The sequence below is a fragment of the Myotis nattereri genome (assembly GCF_964212035.1).
Source record: "Myotis nattereri genome assembly, chromosome: 11".
Taxonomy (NCBI): Eukaryota; Metazoa; Chordata; class Mammalia; order Chiroptera; family Vespertilionidae; genus Myotis; species Myotis nattereri.
Window position 1 is genome coordinate 48,273,821 of NC_138086.1, and position 20,208 is coordinate 48,294,028.

At 43.0% G+C, this 20,208-nt stretch overlaps 1 pseudogene across 1 annotated transcript; it reads left to right on the plus strand.

Annotated features, from left to right (window-relative positions):
- The first annotated feature begins 5,000 nt into the window (after positions 1 to 5,000).
- On the plus strand, positions 5,001 to 12,618 carry LOC308527474 (homeobox protein OTX2-like; annotated as a pseudogene). Its single transcript has 2 exons — positions 5,001 to 5,349; positions 12,033 to 12,618. The product of its transcript is annotated as a homeobox protein OTX2-like (transcript).
- Positions 12,619 to 20,208: the final 7,590 nt, after the last annotated feature.

Below are 20,208 nucleotides of genomic sequence, written 5' to 3' on the forward strand. Positions count from 1 at the left end.
TGCCCCCCCCCAAAAAAAAAATTAATGCTGGCTTGAAGACCACACCAACAAGTTCTTTCACTAACCTTGGAAGATAAAGTATCTGGGAGTAGTTATATTTGCTTATCAAAATGGAGAGTTATATTCTTTTACTGCTTCTGTTACTTCTCAAGACCACTGGTCATAAATTAGCATCATAAGAATCTTCTGCAGAGCTTTTTAAAGCACACTTTTCTAGGCCCTTCCCCCAAGTTTCTGATTCAATAGAATGAGTTGGTGCCCAAGAATTTGCATTTTTAACAAGTTCCCAGGTAATGCTGATGCTGCTAGTCCAGTGATCACATTTTGAGAACCACCACTCCATAATGTATATCTACCACTTTGTTTGAAAATCATTCTTGCCAAGAAGGATAAAAATTAAGAATAAAATAATTCTGCTTTCTTCCCAGAACTTAACATCACACCATCTTTTTTAAGTAATGGAACTCTCTCTGAATCCATTCATTCATTTAACAAACATTTATTGAGTACCTACTATGTGCCAGGCACTGTAGTAAGCACTAAGGCAAGGCTGGGGAACGTCCTGCCCGTGGGCCATATAAAGCCCCCAAAATAATTTGGTCTGCCCCTGCCAAGGCATTAGGGGTGAGTTAATCAAATGTTTGACCAAATATAGCAGGCTAACTTTTAAGTTGATAATTTTGTATGGCCTTCAAATGATGTTATAAATATCCAAATGGCCCTTGGCAGAAAAAAGGTTCCCCACCCCTGCACTAAGGCAAAAGATAAAACAAATTCCCAGCTTGTAGAAAAGCTCCTATGCAGGGATCTAAAGAGTAAACGACAGATTCCCTCTGGGAAGTGCTGTGTTGGGTTTTGCTGGGGTCATATTACGGACTTAAGCAGTACCTCTAATATAGTGATGCAGTGATGGCGAACCTATGACACGTGTGTCAGAGGTGACAGGCGAACCCATTTTTTTGGTTGATTTTTCTTTGTTAAATGGCATTTAAATATATAAAATAAATATCAAAAATATACGTCTTTGTTTTACTATGGTTGCAAATATAAAAAAATTCCTATATGTGACACGGCACCAGAGTTAAGTTAGGGTTTTTCAAAATGCTGACACGCCGAGCTCAAAAGGTTCGCCATCACTGGCCTGTATGTATTATTCTGAGTCTTTTGTATGGGAGGGGCAGCTCCCCCAAAAGAAGGGGCAAGGATTGTTCAGTTACCCAAGACAAGTGATGCTGGGTAGACAAAGCCATACACTGCTGTGGGAATTGGGAAAGATTCTACAAAAGAGAGGACATACTATGAATTGTTCTTATAAATCTTTTGTAAATTTTTTGTTGCACTAATTTTTATTATAGTAGTTTTTGTTTACCTGTCTTTTCCTTTTACGTTGAAATAATTAATAATTTTATAAATAATTATAATAAAATGACACCTGTATGACCAGGGCCTGGTTACATTTGTAATCTGGGAAGCAAAGACATAAGAATAAGGACAGTCATAGAAGATTGGTCTCTATCCAGTGTTGTTCTAGAAATCCAAAGTTCAGAGGGAAACTGACTCAGGAACCAAGAAGAGTTAGGCAATGTCAGGAATTAAGTTTTAGGTGGTACCAAATAATTTTTCCAGAAAACTATTCTTTATTCTCCAGGTAATTGGCATTGGGCTTCTGGCTCTAGTGGGCCATGTATACTGAAGATGAAGTTCAGCCTTTGACATAATCTCAGGCATCATCTTTATTGGGTGTGAACAAGCCCATAACAAGGTTGGTTGCCTTGTAGCTTCTCACACCATAGCCTCACCTTCTCACAGGGGTACCCTTAAGGCAGCCTTCTCCTCCTCCTCAAGAGTATCAGGAGAAGAGGCTGTAGAAGAGAGGATTTCCACAGTTTTGTCTTATACATATTGCCTTTCTAAAGGTACAAAATTCAAGATATTGAAGCCTTCAGCTTCTGTAGCACACTTGATCTTTTCTCTCCTCCGCACACATGCACATGCATGCTCACACACACACATGAGAATATATAATAAAAACTGCATTTACTTCTAGATCTAGAAAAGCATTGAGTCTTATCATTCAACAACTAGTATTTAGTGAGTATTTACTATATGCCAGGCCCACCGATGAACAAAACAGACAAAAAAACCTATCTGCTCTGCAAAGCGCACATTCTGGTGGAGATGTTATATTCCATGTGAATGAAAGTATCAGATTCTTCTCTCAAATGATACTTAACTGGGGGAGGCATGGGTAAAATGGGAGGACCACAAGCAACATGGTGTGGAAAAGTGGCTTCTGTGAGTGGGAGAGGGGTTAGAAAAGGGATGTGACAGAGGTAGATTGAACTACTTTATAATTATGTTTGGATAAGACCATTTATCCTTTTAACAAAAATGGATAAATTCTATTAAAAAATCTAGGAAGCATACAAGTAGGCAAATTTGATAAATTAAGTGATTTTTTTCCCTCCCAGCAAATCTATTTTTGCTTTTCCTCTTTTAACATTATCTATCCATCAGTCAGTCAGCATTCCATCCTTATAGTTTTACAGTATGGCACTTCCCAGATAAGAATCCCATTCTTTTTCTTTTTTTACATGGTTTCAAGAGCCATCTGGCAGTCAGGCTGTTGAATTGAATTCAAGGATGCTTTCAGATTAGTGCCATGAAACAGGCAATTCACCATATCTCCATAAGGCACATTACTGTCCCCTAGTGAATGATACCTGACAGAAACAGTAAAGCACAACTTATCTAGCATCTAACAAGCATTGCTTTTCCCAGGATGGGCAGAGAAAGGGATGCTGAAGGGAGGCATTGCAGTAAGTCTTATCATCATTGAGTAATCACAATGAGTGCATTGTAAGTCATTCAGCCCACGCCAACCATTGTAGCTGGAAAACTTATGCTGTGGCACCTGTCCTTGAAGAACTTAGACAGGTGAAATTCCATTTCAAAAGAAATATAATAAAAAAGTCCAATTCTCTAGAAAGTCCAAAAAGAGAGCACTCTGTAGGTTTATTACTGGGGAAAGGGAAGTGGTTCCTGCAACCATGTGTGAGACTAGAGTAGATTTCTGTCACCTGACATTGTTGCTGAATCTTATGGGAACACAGAGCTAGAGCTGCTACCAAACATTCATCATGGGTCTCCTGTTCAGTTATGAGTGTAATCTCTCAGAAATGCTTACAAAAGTGCTATAGCAGAAAGACCTTACATAGGACAACACTGTCGCTCAACAGCCCTGTTGGCTGCTGTTTTCTACTGGAAATAGATAGAAACCTCTGTGTAAGTAAATAATGATATCCTGAGGCAGAGGAAGACTTTTCTAATCCTTAACAGTGTCCTTTGGGACTTGTTTAGAGATTCATGGAGTCATAAGGTGGGTATCACTGGAAATCAGTTCCAGATTTCCACGGGATTCTGTATTGTGAAAATTGCCACATCAAATGAACAATGAGTTGGTTCACAGCTATTTTGGGGTGGATGGGTGGGAAATGTCATCACAATGGTTGTTTCCCAATTTACAAACTAGTAGGATTTTTTTTCTTGGAAAATTGGACACACATGTAGCTGTAACTAGTATGATATTTAGTTTTCCATTTTTTAAGAAGTATGAGTAAATAAATGTCTACTATATACAGTGCTTTGTGTAACTAGCATCAGTGGATAATGGGTTTGAGCAATGCTAATAGGATTTTATAAAATAATTATTAAAAATCTCTATGAGGTGAACATTTAAAACAATTATTTTCCTGAGGTCATAGACTCAACCTAAAATTAAACCCACAGTTAGTCTACTGTGGCTAGAGGTGATCAAAGATTAAGTGGATTTGCTTCACTGGGGGTCCTCAGTTACCACCAAAGCACCTTTCATCTCTGGATTGAGGCCTGTAATGTAACTCATTTGGTTCTTTTACACTTTCTCCCCTTCAACCTCAATAGATTCCTGTGGCTTTTGTGTTATATTTTCATAGTTCTGATCAAATAATTATTCCCATCCCTCTTGCTCAGGCTTCTTTGCATCATCTCTTTTGTTGTGGATTTAGACTTGCATGAGCTCCACTCCTTCTTGTCTCCTCCCTGCTAATTCCACCCAGGAATTATTCTATGGGTGAATAGAAGGTATTGACTGTTCAATGTGTTTTTCGTGTATTGTCAGCTGCTTTATTGCTGCCTTTCTCCAGATTTTGCCACTAAAAAGCAAGGAAATGTTCTTTTAAATCACTAGGCTCCTGTCATGTCCCAATAGAATGGATGCCTATGATTGGATAGATACTATGAGTAACACTGAAAGCTATGTCTAACTTGTGTCAGCAGCAAGGTGGCAAAGAATACAGAAATACCTCCTCAGAGGATACAGAAAAAGCCTCCTCAGAGTGGAACCATTTTCCCAGAAAAAAATAAGCTTACCATTTTCTAGTGTCCAGAGACTTATAATCATGGCGAATGAGCATAACGTTTAATATTTCAGAGCAAATCTCCTTGAGAGCAGAACTGACCTCAGCTCCAACTCAGCCTCCACTGTTATTAAAAATAAAAATCCGCCGAAACCGGTTTGGCTCAGTGGATAGAGCGTCAGCCTGCGGACTGAAAGGTCCCAGGTTCGATTCCAGTCAAGGGCATGTACCTGGGTTGCGGGCACATCCCCAGTAGGAGATGTGCAGGAGGCGGCTGATCGATGTTTCTCTCTCATCGATGTTTCTAACTCTCTATCTCTCTCCCTTCCTCTCTGTTAAAAATCAATAAAATATATATAAAAAATAAATAAATAAAAAATAAAAATCCTAGAGCAGCCCTCATCATATCTACTTTGCTGGCTGGCTATTTGGAATTTTGAAGGATAATTTTATTTTTTTTTCTAACCTCCCATGCAGCTGTAAATTCCACCACTTCAAACCTACCCACCAAGGACCCTGAATCTGTCCATCCCAGTCGAAGCAGGACCTTCTGGCTGGGTCCCCCTGATTTGGGCTGACTTTGTGCCTCCTAACAACCTTAGCATGGTGTCTTATCTTAAGCAACCACCTTACCCAGTCAATGGACTGAGTCTGACCACTTTGGGCATGGATTTGCTGCACCCCTTGGTGGGCTACCCGGGGCCCTGGGCTTCTTGTCCTTTAGCCACCCCCCAGAAACAGTGCCCGGAGATGACAACGTGCACCCGGGCTCAGCTAGATGTGCTGGAAGCACTGTTTGCTAAGACCTGCTACCCAGATATCTTCATGTGGGAGGAGGTGGCACTGAAAATCAACTTGCCTGAGTCCAGGGTGCAGGTAGTGGTTTAAGAATCAAAGAGCTAAGTGCCAAAAAAAAAAAAAAAAAAAAAAGATGGCTGCTGGCAGGATGGAGGTGAAGGATAGGAAGTGAGTGAGGGGATGAAAAGAGAGTGTGTGGATGTGTGTGGTGTGTGTGTGAGTGAATGAGGGACAGTTAAATCCTGCAGGAGCAGCAGAGGCTGGCAGACCAGGCTCTCTGGGACAGGGAGAGACTACCATCACTGCGGGAACTACCAGGACTGTGGGACTCGGGGGCACAGATCCCATGCCATCTTGAAGGGGAGGCTGGCCTCTTCTAGGAACTCATCAACACCACCACCCAGACAGGCCTGGGACACTGCCCTCAACCCGGCAGCCACTCCAGCCAAAATCCTGCAGCAACACCAGAAGACTTGCAGACCCTGGGATCTCCACCACCAAAGGAACACTGCAGTAAGTGCAACTCCCCTCCCCAGCGGCAGGCCTCCAACATCGCATTTGCGTGTCTCCAGCACGCAGGTCACCGAAGCACACCACTCCATAGATTTCTCTTGGGAGTCACTGTGGGCCCCAGCTGGGTGTGATTTTTGTACAGACACAGGCGAACTGCCCCCCAGTCGAAATTCTGAATTCCCTCTGCCTGAATAACTGCCCACACACACCCAACTGCGCAACTTAAGTGCCAGGGCCCTTCAGCACCAGGGTTCCTCAGGGTGCCTCAGAGCTCAGCACCTGGCAAAGGCACTGCCACGGTTGCTCATTCCCCCTGAGCCAATCTATCCACAGGGCACTTTGGGAAGCCGCAGGGAGGCTCCGCTAGGTCCGATCTTGGACAAATAGGGACGCACTCCCCTGGGCAGTAGAAATTCTGAATTCACCCATCCTGGATACCTGCCCAAAGACACCTCAATTAAGCGTGCCAGGGCCCTTCAGAGTGCTGCAGTGTGCCTGTGCTAGCAAACTCACTGCAGGTGCTCCTATGTGCCACCACCAGGAACATGAGCCTATCCACCACAGGTGCATCAGCAAAAACTGAGTTTTCCCACCCCACAGCTGCAGAACTCTGGACACTACAGTTGCATGCTTTTCCAGCAAGACCACCGCTCCACAGGCAGCCCTGGGGCCCCGCTGCGAGCCCCGCTGATCACGCACTTAAACAGGGGTGCACTGCTGGGCTGTAGAAACGCTGAATTCCCTCTTCTGGGATACCTGCCCACAGACACTGCAATCCTGTGGCTTCACTTCCAGGGCCCTTCAGAGTGTGTCAGTACACCCTGCTGGAAAACACACACAGGTGCCCCTGTGAACTGCCGCTGGGATTGCGTGTATCCAACCATGGAGGCAGCAGCAAAAGCTGAGTCTGCCCACCCCACAACTACAGAACTCTGGACACCACAGTCACGCCTTTCCAGAACGCAGGCCTCCTGAGCCCCACCACCCCAATAGACGGTTCCTGGGGGCCACTGTGAGTCCCCGCTGGGCACACGTGATTTTAACCAGGGGCACAAGACAGAAAAAATTGGGACACCCCCTCCACGGCTGCTGACTTCTAGACACCTCATTTGCACCTTTCCAACTCACAGGCCTACATCAAGAGAACCAAAATAGCTAAAGTAGGGAGCTACACTAGACTACCAAGCCCAGGAGACCTGAAAGGTCACACCAATAGCACCATACCCAAAAGAAACTGGGTAGCAAAGCAATCGGGGCTACAGTTAAAACATTACAGCAAAACATGGGAAGATAAAAAAGCAATCCACAAAAGAAAGAAAAAGAGGAATCACCAGAAAGGGAGTTAAATGAAATTGAGGCTACTAACTTACCAGAGAAAGAATTCAGAGTAATGGTTATAAGGATGCTCAAATGGCTGGATGACAAATACACACAACTCAATGAGAATTATAAGGAGCTGAATGAGAATGTCACCAACATGAAAAGGAACCAAGAGGAAATGAAGAATGACATAGCTACAATAAAGAACACAATGGAAGGCTTAAACAGCAGACTAGAAGAGGCTGAGGACCGCATCAGTGAATTAGAAGACAAGGTAGGAAAAAACACACAAACACAGGAGCAACTGGAAAAAAAACTTAAAAAGCAAGAGGAGAGCCTAAGGGACCTTTGGGACAATGCAAGACGAAAGAACATTCGCTTAATAGGGGTGCCAGAAGGAGAGGAGGAGAAGCAAGGAATAGAAAATCTGTTTGAAGAAATAATGACAGAAAACTTCCCTGATACTGGCAAGAAAAAAACTACACAAGTCCAAGAAGCACATAGACTGCCAAACAAGATGAACCCCAAAAGACCAACACCAAGACACATCAAAATTAATTTGGCAAACACCAACAACAAAGTAAGAATCTTAAAGGCTGCCAAATAGAGACAGAAAGTTACCTACAAGGGATCTCCTATTAGAATATCAGCTGACTTCTCAACAGAAACACACCAGACAAGAAGGGAATGGAATGAAAAAAGTGATGCAAAGCAAGGAAATGAATCCAAGAATACTATACCCAGCAAGGCTGTCATTCAAAATTGAAGGTGGAATGAGGAGCTTCACAGACACAAAAGGGCTAAGAGAGTTTATTACCACCAAGCCAGCAATGCAAGAAATGCTAAAGGGACTGCTGTGAAAAGAAGAAACAGAAAGACAAGAAGAAACACAAACATTAAGAATAAAAATGACCACAAACAAGTACTTTTCAATAATAACATTAAATGTAAATGGATTAAATGCTCCAATTGAAAGACACAGGGTAGCCGAATGGGTAAGAAAACATGACCCATATATTTGCTGTCTGCAATAGACCCACTTCAGAACAAAGGATTCACACAGACTGAGAGTGAAGGGATGGAAAAAAATTTTTCAGGCAAATGGAAATGAGAAAAAAGCTAGGGTTGCAATACTTATATCTGACAAAATAGACCTCAAAGTAAAGGCCATAACAAGAGATAAGGAAGGCCACTACATAATAATACTAAATGGAGCAATTCAACAAGAAGATATAACTCTGGTAAACATATATGCACCCAATAAAGGAGCACCCAAATATATAAAACAACTTCTGGATGATATCAAGGGAGAGATCAATAGCAATACAGTCATAGTAGGGGACTTTAATACCCCACCGACACCACTGGATAAATCCTCTAAACAAAAAATCAGCAAAGAAACAGGAATCCTAAATGACTCACTAGATCAGATGGACTTAATTGACATCATCAGAATATTTCACCCTAAAGTTATAGAATATACATTCTTCTCCAGTGCACATGGAACATTTTCAAAGATAGACCATATATTAGGACACAGGCAAAGTCTCTTCAAATTCAAGAGAATAGAAATCATAACAAGCATCTTCTCAGATCACAATGGCATAAAACTAGAAATCAACTACAATAAAAACATTGAAAAAAAATCAAACACTTGGAGGCTAAATAGCATGCCATTAAACAATGACTGGGTTACCAGAGAGATCAAAGAAGAAATAAAAAGCATCCTGGAAACAAATGACAATGAAAACACAACAATCTAAAATCTATGGGACACAATGAAAGCAGTCCTGAGAGGGAAGTTCATAGCTCTACAGGCCTACCTCAAAAAACAAGAAAAACTGGTAATAAATGATCTAACCCTAAAACTCCAAGAGTTAGAAAGAGAGCAACAAGAAAAGCCCACAGTATCCAGAAGGAAGGAAATAATAAAGATCAGAGCAGAAATAAATGACATAGAGACAAAAAAAAAAAAAAAAAACAATACAAAAGATCAATGAAACCAAGAGCTGGTTCTTTGAAAGGATCAAAAAGATTGATGAACCTCTCACCAGGCTCACCAAGAAACAAAGAGAAAGGACCCAAATAAACAAAATCAGAAATGAAAGAAGTGAAGTAACAACAGACCTTACTGATATACAAAGGATTGTCAAAAAATACTACGAACAACTCTACTCCAACAAACTGGACAACCTTGATGAAATGGACACATTCCCAGAAAAATATAAGCTTCCAAAACTCAATGAGGACGAATCAAAAAACCTGAATAGGCCAATAACTACTGATGAAATTGAAACAGTAATAAAAAAGCTTCCAGCAAACAAAAGCCCTGGACCAGATGACTTCACAGGGGAGTTTTACCAAACATTCAAAAAAGAACTAAAACCAATCCTTCTGAGACTATTCCAAAAAATTCAAGAGGAAAGCACACTTCCAAGCTCTTTCTAGGAAGCCAGCATTACCCTAATCCCAAACCAGAAAAGACACCACAAAGAAAGAGAACTACAGGCCAATATTCCTGATGAACATAGATGCTAAAATCCTCAACAAAATTCTAGCAAACCGGATCCAGCATTACATTAGAAAGATCATACACCATGACCAAGTGGGATTTATTCCAGGAATCCAAGGCTGGTACAATATCCGCAAATCAATAAACGTGATACATCACGTAAACAAATTGAGAGGCAAAAATCACATAATCATATCAATTGATGCAGAAAAGGCATTTGACAAAGTCCAACACCCTTTTCTGATAAAAACGCTCAGCAAAGTGGGAATAGAGGGATCATACCTCAACATAATAAAAGCCTTATATGACATACCTACAGCCAACATCATACTCAATGGGCAAAAACTAAAACCATTTCTCTTATGAACAGGAGCAAGACAGGGATGCCCACTTTCACCACTCCTGTTCGACATAGTACTGGAAGTGCTAGCCAAAGCAATCAGACAAGAAGAAGAAATAAAAGGCATCCAAATTGGAAAAGAAGAAGTAAAATTGTCATTATTCACAGATGACATTATACTGTACTTAGAAAACCCTAAAGACTTCATCAAAAAATTATTAGATGTAATAAATGAATTTGGCAATGTAGCAGGATACAAAATTAACGCCAAGAAATCTATGGCATTTTTATACACCAATAGTGAACTTACAGAAAGAGAAATTTTTTAAAAAAATCCTATTTACCATTGCACCAAAAAAATTAAGATACCTAGGAATAAACTTAACTAAGGAGATAAAAGACCTTTACCCAGAAAACTACAGGACATTGGAAATAGAGATAGAGGAAGACATAAAGAGATGGAAGAACATACCATGTTCATGGATTGGTAGAATCAACATCATCAAAATGTCCATACTACCCAAAGCAATCTATAGATTCAATGCACTCCCAATTAAAATACCAATGGCATATTTCATAGTCTAGAAAGAACTCTCCAAAAAAAAAATAAAAAAAAACCCGAATAGCTGCTGCGAATCTGAGAAAGAAGAACAAAGTAGGAGGGATCTCAATACCAGATATCAAGCTGTATTACAAAGCCACTGTTCTCAAAACTGCCTGGTACTGGCACAAGAACAGACATATAGACCAATGGAATAGAATAGAGAACCCAGAAGCTGACCCAAACCACTATGCTCAATTAATATTTGACAAAGGAGGCAAGAACATACAATGGAGTCAAGACAGTTTCTTCAATAAATGGTGCTGGGAAATTTGGTCAGAAACATGCAAAAAAATGAAACTAGACCACCAACTTACACCATACACAAAAATAAACTCAAAATGGATAAAGGACTTAAACGTAAGACGGGAAACCATAAAAATATTAGAGGAATCCACAAGTAGCAAAATCTCAGATATATGCCAAAGGAATTTCTTCACTGACACAGCTCCTAGGGCAATGGAAACTAAAGGGAAAATAAATAAATGGGACTATATCAAAATAAAAAGCTTCTGCACAGCAAAAGAAGCCATCAACAAAACAACAAGAAAACCCACTGCATGGGAGAACATATTTGCCAATGATATCTCTGATAAAGATTTAATTTCCAGCATTTACAGGGAACTCATACAACTTAACAAAAGTAAGATAAACAACCCAATCAAAAAATGGGCAATGGACCTAAATAGACACTTTTTGAAAGAGGACATACATAAGGCTGAGAGACATAGGAAAACATGCTCAAAGTCACTAATCATCCGAGAGATGCAAATCAAAATGACAATGAGGTACCATCTCACACCTGTCAGAATGTCTACCATCAACAAATCTACAAATGACAAATGCTGGCGAGGATGCAGAGAAAAAAAACCCTTGTTCACTGCTGGTGGGAATGCAAACTGGTGCAGCCACTGTGGAGAACAGTATGAAGTTTCCTCAAAAAACTAAAAATGGAACTTCCATTTGACCCAGTGGTCCCACTTCTTGGAATATATCCCAAGAAACAGAAACACCAATCAGAAAGGATATATGCATCCCTATGTTCATAGCAGCACAATTTACAATAGCTAAAATTTGGAATCAGCCAAAGTGCCCATCAGCAGATGAATGGATTTAAAAAAATGTGGTACAGCTACACAATGGAATACTATGCTGCTGTAAAAAGGAAGGAACTCCTACCATTTGCAACAGCATGGATGGAGCTGGAGAGCATTACGTTAAGTGAAATAAGTCAAAGAAAGATAAATATCACATGCTCTCACTCATTTGTGGATTATAATGAACAACATAAACTGATGAACAAAAGCAGATGTAGAGACAGAGAAGCATAGGTCAGATGTTCAAAACTCAGAGGGAAGGTAGGGGAGGGTGTGGGTGAGGGGGAGAGATCAACCAAAGGACTTGTATGCATGCATATAAGCATAAGCAATGGATGTGGACAACAGGGATGTGAGGGTGAGGGCAGGATTGGGGGGATAAGGTCACATTTGTAATATCTTAATCAATAAAGGGAAAATAAATTTTAAAAAAAGAGCTAAGTGCCACTATCAGCAGCAACAACAACAGAATGGAGGTCAAAACAAAGTGAGGTGCAAAAAAAAAGATACCTCCAGCTCAGGAAGTGAGTTCAGAGAGTGGAACAAATAGCCAATTCACTCCCCCCTCTAGCACTGCAGTGCTGGCCATTTCCAGCAGCAGTGCTCCTGTGTCTATCTGGAGCCCAGCCTTTATCTCCCCACTGTCAGATCCCTTGTCCACCTCCTCTTCCTGCATGCAGAGGTCCTATCCCATGACCTACTAGTATACTCAGGTTTCAGGTTATAGTCAAGGATATGCTGGTTCAACTTCCTACTTTGGGGGCATGGACTATGGATCTTATTTGACCCCTATGTATCACCAGCTTCCGAGACCAGTGGCCACACTCAGCCTTATGGGTACCAATGCAATCACCAGCCATCTCAATCAGTTCCCAGCTTCTCTTTTCACCCAGGGATATAGATCTTCAAGCTTAGGTTTTAACTTAACCACTGATTTCTTGGATTATAAGGACCAAATTGCCTCTTAGAAGCTTAACTTCAATGCTGACTGCTTGGATTATAAAGATCAGACATCCTTGTGGAAATGCCAGGTTTTGTGAAGACCTGTAGAACCTCTTTTTGTGGGTGATTTTTAAATATACTGGGCTGGACATTCCAGTTTTAGCCAGGTATTAGTTAAAAGAGTTAGATGAAATGATACTCAGACTCATCTTCTGATCAATGTTCCAGGAGGCATAGAAGGAAATAAGAAGGTCCTTAGAGGGTCCCACTGACCAAGAACCTAAAATGGACAGACCAATCTAAGATCCTGTCATAGTTTTCAATCATTGGTTTTCTTGGTTCTCAAAGTGATCAAAAGCATTTTAGCCTTGTGCAACCAAACACCACCAAAATAAGCAAAACTAAATTGTGAAGTAAAGGAGGGAAGGACATAGCCTTCTTAAGCAGAGGTGTTCCAGTGGTTTAGCCAATCCTTGGTTGAATCTTAGGAATGGACCGTGTCTCCAGCTCACTGACATTTCATGACCAACTGTTAGTTGGCACTGAAAACCTTTTCAGGGCTGTGTGAATTGTGCGACTGATTGTCCTAGATGCACTACTTTATTTAAAAAATAATATTCATAAGGAGCAATATGTAGTCTAAGAGACAATCAGTGTGTGTCTTATATAAATGGTACATCCGAGGTTTTAAATCTGTGCTAGGCTTCAAAACTGTGATCTCCTGTTATTGTATGCAACCTTGAACTCCACCTCTACAGGGGTTCTTCTGTGATTAAATAGGTTATAATTATAAGCAAAATTCAAAGCAACTGAATACTTATCTTAAAAGATAACCTTTGGCTGGAGGGGAGCTGTACTGAAATTTTACAAAATGTTTGGACAACAAGAGTGAGAGAAGATAAATGAAAGGACACTAATTCATCTGTAATTTACTGTTGGTAAGCCTAGCAGTAAAGAGACATTGGCCAATTGCTCTGACCCTGATGAACTTATAAACTGAGATCAATGTTAACTGGAAAAGTTATATATGCATAAACTTTTTCTTCCTGGACTTGGCAGATATGTATAATTACATTAAAATGGTTCTAACATACACACACACACACACACACACACACGTACATGCACACACGCAAAAGATTTCATAGCTGTCATTCAAAGAATATTAGAGATCTAAGGTATATTCTCAAAGTGCAAGCACAAACTGAGCTCATCTCGAGGCCATTTCAGTACCCTCTTCTCTGCTAGATGTCCATCAATAGTATCTATTTCTTTCTCAGCATATTTCAGTTTTCAGTCCTTTGAAATATGTAGCTTAGCCAGAAGGCAGGCTCATGGCTGGCAAGGGAGCTGCAGGAGGCAGTAGGCGCAGCAGGGCCCGGATGAATGGGAGTGGTGCGGAGTCCGCCACAGCTCAGGCTCCTCCCTGGCCACCTGACACTTTGGCACTGCTACATCCCTTGGGGGATGTCTGACTGCCGGTTTCGGCCCAATCCCCACAGGCCATCTTCCCCCCAGGCGTCCCGGATTGCGAGAGGGTGCAGGCCGAGCTGAGGGACCCCACCCATGCATGAATCCATGCACCAGGCCTCTAGTGAAATTATATACACCAAACATTAGCTGATCTCTCTAGATGCTGGGATTACAGAAGATTCTTATATTTTTCTTTATGGTTATCTTTATTTTGACAATGAATGAAAACAATAAGTATTACATATTATAAATTAAACTGCAAGCAATTTGCCTTTATACATAGAAGGCCCCCAGGAGGAAAGGGCTTATATTAGAAACAAACAAGCAGAACAAAAAGTTCATGTTATAGTTATATGATTTCAAGAGGAATAACTTAGAAGTTTTCATAATGAATTACTAGTTCTAAAGGTGAAAACAAGTTCTGATAGATTTCAAATTAGTTTAGTTTTCACTGAGGCTTTCAATGTCCCCATTCAGTGTTTCAATGTGTGTTTTGTCTATGACTAACGCTATTTCCAGATGCTTTGGGAGGTAAAAAATTGCTTTAAGGCAGTGTTATCACATTTTATTTTCATATGTGGAAACAAACAATATTTTATTGTGCCCTTCTTTTATACATATATACATGCTCTTTTTTTGATATATTTTTCTACTTCCTCTTATGCCTTTGTGCAAGTTAGATCTTTTTTTATTTAATGTTTTTTGATCTCTCTCCAAAAGCTTTATGACAGCTGAGTTTCAAGTGGTTGCTTCAGGCTACAGAAGTCAAAGATGAAATTGAATTATGCTTCCAGGCTTGGAATACAAAAATCAAGAAAAATTTCATTCATTATGATTAATTAATCCAGAAGCACAGTGGTAGTATTATGATTATATTGTATCTGGAATTTGGAATATTTTCAGCTGACATTTACATGGTAAAGGAGAAAAAGGAATGGTAACTCTATGCCTGACAAACTGTTCCTTAGTAGACAAGCTGGAGGCTGGGGAGAAAGTGAGTAAGAAAGAAAAGAATAAACAAGAGACCAAGGGGAAGAAAAGATGTTATATGTTCCATATAGGGGATTAGGTTTTTTGAGATTCCTCACATTATTGATTATCTCCTGGAAAATCCCATAATATGTGTGGGATGATAAATGGCTTACAAGTCAGAGTTACCTTCAATACCATTTTTTATATGCCTTGATTTGTTATATGTGGTGTTGTAGTAAAAATTCCAATGATAGTGACATATACAAGTGAATAATTAAAATATTTCAGAAATGCCTGCTAGAGAAGAGGCATTGCTAGTAAGATTCGCCTACTCAAATCCTTTTATATGGATTCCTTTTCTTTGTTGTGATAAACTTCAAATGTAGGTCACCTGAGATTTATGTTACTACCTAGTGGACAACTGGTACACCAAAGGGACCAGGATCAAAGATGAGATATACAGGAAAAGACAGTGAGAGGAAGAGAAAGAGGGAGAGAGAGAAGTGGGGAATTGGGAGTGAATTCATTAGCCACCACTGCAATAATCCTATCTAATAAAAGAGAAACATGGTAATTAGCATACGACCGCTACCCTTCCCATTGGCTAATCAGGGCAATATGCAAATTAACTGCCAGCCAAGATGGCGGCCAGCAGCCAGGCAGCTTGAAACTAACATGAGGCTTGCTTGCTTCAGTGACGGAGGACTCCAACGTTCCCCGCCTGCCTTGCCGGCCTCTGAGCTTGCAGTTTGAAACATTGTAACAAATATAGAAGCTAAACAAAACCCCAGAAACCAGCTTTCAGCGAGCCAGGATCTCCGAGCTGGAGTTGATACAGTGTTTCGATTATAGAACCCAAACAAACCAGATACCTTCTTTCAGCAACAGCAGAGGCCTAAGAGCTTGAGCCTCAGAGCTAAAGCTGGCCCAGAATAAAAATAAAAGAAAAAAAGGAGCAGTTGGGAGCTTCCGTCACCCGCCAGCCTGAAAACAGCCCTCAGCCCCTCACCCAGACTGGCCAGGCACCCCAGTGAGGACCCCCACCCTGAAGGGTGTGTGACCAGCTGCAAACAGCCATCATCCCCTCACCCAGGCTGGCCAGGCACCCCAGTGGGGACTCCCACCCTGATCCAGGACACCCTTCAGGGCAAACCAGCCAGCCCCACCCATGCACCAGGCCTCTATCCTATATAGTAAAAGGGTAATATGCCTCCCAGCACCAGGATCAGCGGAGCCGAGAGGCCTCCCGGCACCGGGATCAGTGTGACAGGGGGCAGCGCCCAAACCCCCTGATCGCCTTGCGGCTCTGTTCGTGACAGGGGAGGGCACCCCAACCCCCTGATCGGCCCTGCTCTGTGTGTGACCGGGTGCGGCGCCCCAAGCCCCGCCCCGCCCCCCCACGGGCCCTGCACTGTGTGTGACGGGGTAGAGCCATAACCTCCCCATCGGCCCTTCCCTGAGTGTGAGAGTGGTGGCGCCCCAACCCCCTGATCGGCCCTGCTCTGTGGGTGATAGTGGGCGGCGCCCCAACCCCCTGATCCGCCCTGCCCTGAGTGTGACAGGGGGCGGTGCCCCAACTCCCCTATCAGCCCTACACTGTGAGTGACAGGGGGGAGCCCCTCAACCCCCTGATCGACCCTGCTCTGTGCGTGACAGGAGGTGGCGCCGCAACCTCCCCATCGACCCTGCCTTGAGTGTGACAGGGGGTGGTGCCCCAACCCCCCCAGTCGGCCCTACCCTGAGCATGACTGAGGGTGGCATCGCAACCTCCCGATCTGCCCTGCTCTGTGCATGACAGGGGGCGGCACCCCAACTCCCCAATCGGCCCTGCTCTGAGCCCGACCAGGGGCTGTACCTAGGGATTGGGCCTGCCCTCTGCCACCCGGGAGCAGGCCTAAGCCAGCAGGGCGTTATCTCCGAGGGGTCCCAGACTTCGAGAGGGCACAGGCCGGGCTGAGGGACCCCCCCTCCCCCCCGAGTGCACAACTTTTTGTACACCGGGCCTCTAGTCTATATATACAAAAGCCTAAGCGACCCAATGACCCAACAACTGGTGGACCAGTCACTATGATGCACACTGACCACCAGCAGGTAGATGCTCAATGCAGGAGCTGCCCCCTGGTGGTCAGTGCGCTCCCACAGGGGGAGTGCTGCTCAGCTGACTGTCCGGCGCCAGACACTAGGCTCATGGCTGGCAAGCACAGCTGTGGTAGTGGGAGCCTCTCCCGCCTCTGCGGCAGCACTACCAAGTGGCAGCGGCAACAGGCGCAGCAGGACCAGGATGAGCAGGAGTGGCACGTTAGCGGTCCCAGCTCGGGCTCCTCCCTGGCTGCCTGCCACTTGGCACTGCTACATCCCCTGAGGGGTCCCGGATTGCGAAAGGGGATTTCGAGAGGGCGCAGGCCAGGCTGAGGGAACCCACCGGTGCACAAATCCGTGTACCGGGGCTCACACATATGCAAATGAGGAGGGAAGTCAGATGCCCCTGCCCGGCTGAGATCACCTGGGCTTCTCTTCCTGATGCAGCCAGGATGCTCTGCTCAATCAGCTTTTCTCATGGCAAAGACAGAGGCCCAAGAGAGAGCAAACTCCACTGCACCAACATACTTTAACCCTAAGTGTCCATGACAGGTGTAAACATCCAGCTGGTCAAAGGAGGTCATATAGCCTGCGTATTGGGGGACCAGGGGAGTAGGAGATCCTGGAGAGAGTAAAGAACTGTAATCAGTAACACCATCATCACTGGAGGTTCAAGGGGAAGGGAAAGTGAGAGTGAGAGAGAGACCTAGAAATGAAGAATTTCCTTCAATCATCCCCAAACCCTGGCCAAGCAAATGAGGAATTCACATTGGTAATGGTTTCAGCCCTTGGTAACTTTGGGGAACACAATATGTTGTGGGTCACAATCCCACCTTGGCAGCAACTTTATTTCCAGTGTCTTGGCATGAAGTTTTTCCTGAGCAGTATGGGAGAAAGTTTCTTTTCTGGGGGCCTGTGAATTAAGTTTAAATAACATTGTCATTGTGACAGCTCAGGGGCCTTACAGATGCAAACATTAGGTAAGGCAGGTAGGTGTAAGTCAGGCTGCTCTCTGAAATGTGCTGTGCGTAAGTGCTATATATGGATGAAGATCCAAAATACACTTCCTATATAAAAAAGCTAGTTAAAGAACACTCTAATTATTAAAGCATGTAAAGGAACATTTCCAGAAGAAAGGCCTACATATATGGTCCTTTGGACATCTACTGCTTCTCTACTTTAGGAGTTTCTGGGAAAGGTCAATCATGGGGCCATGCCCTCCCATGACTACCACCATGGCTGAAGCGGCCATTTGACCTTAACTGGGGCAATGGGACCCTCCCCTCTGTAAATTTGTATCTCTAGCAGTGTACCAATGTCATCAAGAATACAGGAGTAATAAAATTTGTCATAAGAATTCAAATTTTACAAGGAATCAAAGAGATTTTCTTATAATAATTTTTGTCTGATATTGATATAGCAAACAGTGTTTTAGTTGAAATGTTGATTTTAAAATATATTTGGAAGGATAAAAACTAGGAAAAGTCAAGATACTCCTGAAGTACTAGTAGAATAAGATATCAATTTATTCTAAAGCAATGATAAAGAAGGTAAAGTAATGGTGTTACTTTGGGGAAACCAACAGAACAGAATGGAATATCCAGGTAGATATTCACTTCATGTATAACTGGGCTGGCAATCAGGACCAGTGAGGAAAGAGTGGACTAGTCTCTTCGATATGCTGATAAAACTAGTTATGGGAAGAAGAAAAAAAAAGCCCATTGCTCTTTATTGTCACACACACACACACACACACACACACACACACACCCCAAAATGGTTTAGTGATGTAGCTATGAATGACAAAACTTCAAAATTTTAAGACTTTGAGAAGAAAATATAGTTTTAAGGCTTTTGGGTAGGGTTGCATAGGGAAGACATTCTTAAACAAGAAAACAAACAAAACAACAACAACAAAAGATTGGCCTTGTCTTTGACTGCAGTTAGTTCCTGAAAGACAAAGTTATAGTCAGATAAAAGTCAGATGCCTCTGAGATTGGTCCGGCCTGATACTGCACATATGACCACAGAGTCACATCCAAATGACTGGGACATAAAAGGAACAGAGTTAAGAACTAAAAGGTGTTGTGTAGAGCAGGTGTGAGAGTGCAGGTGACCAGGTGAGTGGCATATAAGGATGATCTTTTAGCATTCCAGAAGAAAGCAGGAGGGATGGGCAGATAAAATTCAACGCAGATTCTCAGCACATCCGATCTCATTGTAATGTCTTGTTATTTCCATTTTCTATTAGATTATCCATAGTGATAGGATAAAATAAAGTAAATCTTTATTGCTTTACTTATTATCTAATCTAATAAAATAAAAACATGCAAATTGACCATACCTTTGCTATGCCACAAGCGATGCCCACCAGCCAATCAGAGCGACTATATGCAAATTAACCCAACCAAGATGGCAGCCAGCAGCCATGGAGCTGGAGCAAGCAGGAGGCTTGGTTGTCCTGGCGATGGAGGAAGCCAAGCTTCCTGCCTGCCCTAGCCGGCTCTGGCCTCCACTGAAGGCAACAAAGTTTCAATTACAGAAGATAAATAAACCCCAGATACCTGCTTCCAGCCAGCCTCCACTGGGAGCTTGGATGGCTGGAGGCCATAGCCAGCCTGCAAACAGCCATCAGCCCCTCACCCAGACTGGCCAGGCACCCCAGCAGGACCCCTCTCCCTGAAGGGGGTGTGGCCACTCTGAAAACGGCCTTCAGCCCCTCACCCAGGCTGGCCAGGCACCCCAGCGGGACCCCCACCCTGATCCGGGACACCCTTTAGGGCAAACGAGCCGGCCCATACCCATGCACCAGGCCTCTATCATCATCTACACTAATAAAAGAGAAAAATGGTAATTGGCGTACAGCGATACCGTTTTCATTGGCTAATCAGGGCTATATGCAAATTAACTGCCAACTAAGATTGGCAGTTAACTGCCAACAAGATGGCGGCTAATTTGCATATGTAGGCACAATGCAGGGAGGCGAACGGGAAAGCAGGAAGAAGCCCCCTGCCACTGACAGTGATCGCAAACCCAGGAGGGAGCTAAGAGCTGGGGCCGCCTTTGCCCTGCTCCCCCAGCCATGATCGGAGAATCAGGCGCCTTTGCCACCCTGGCCAGTGATAGCAGGAAGTAGGGGTGGAGCCAGCGATGGGAGCTGGGCA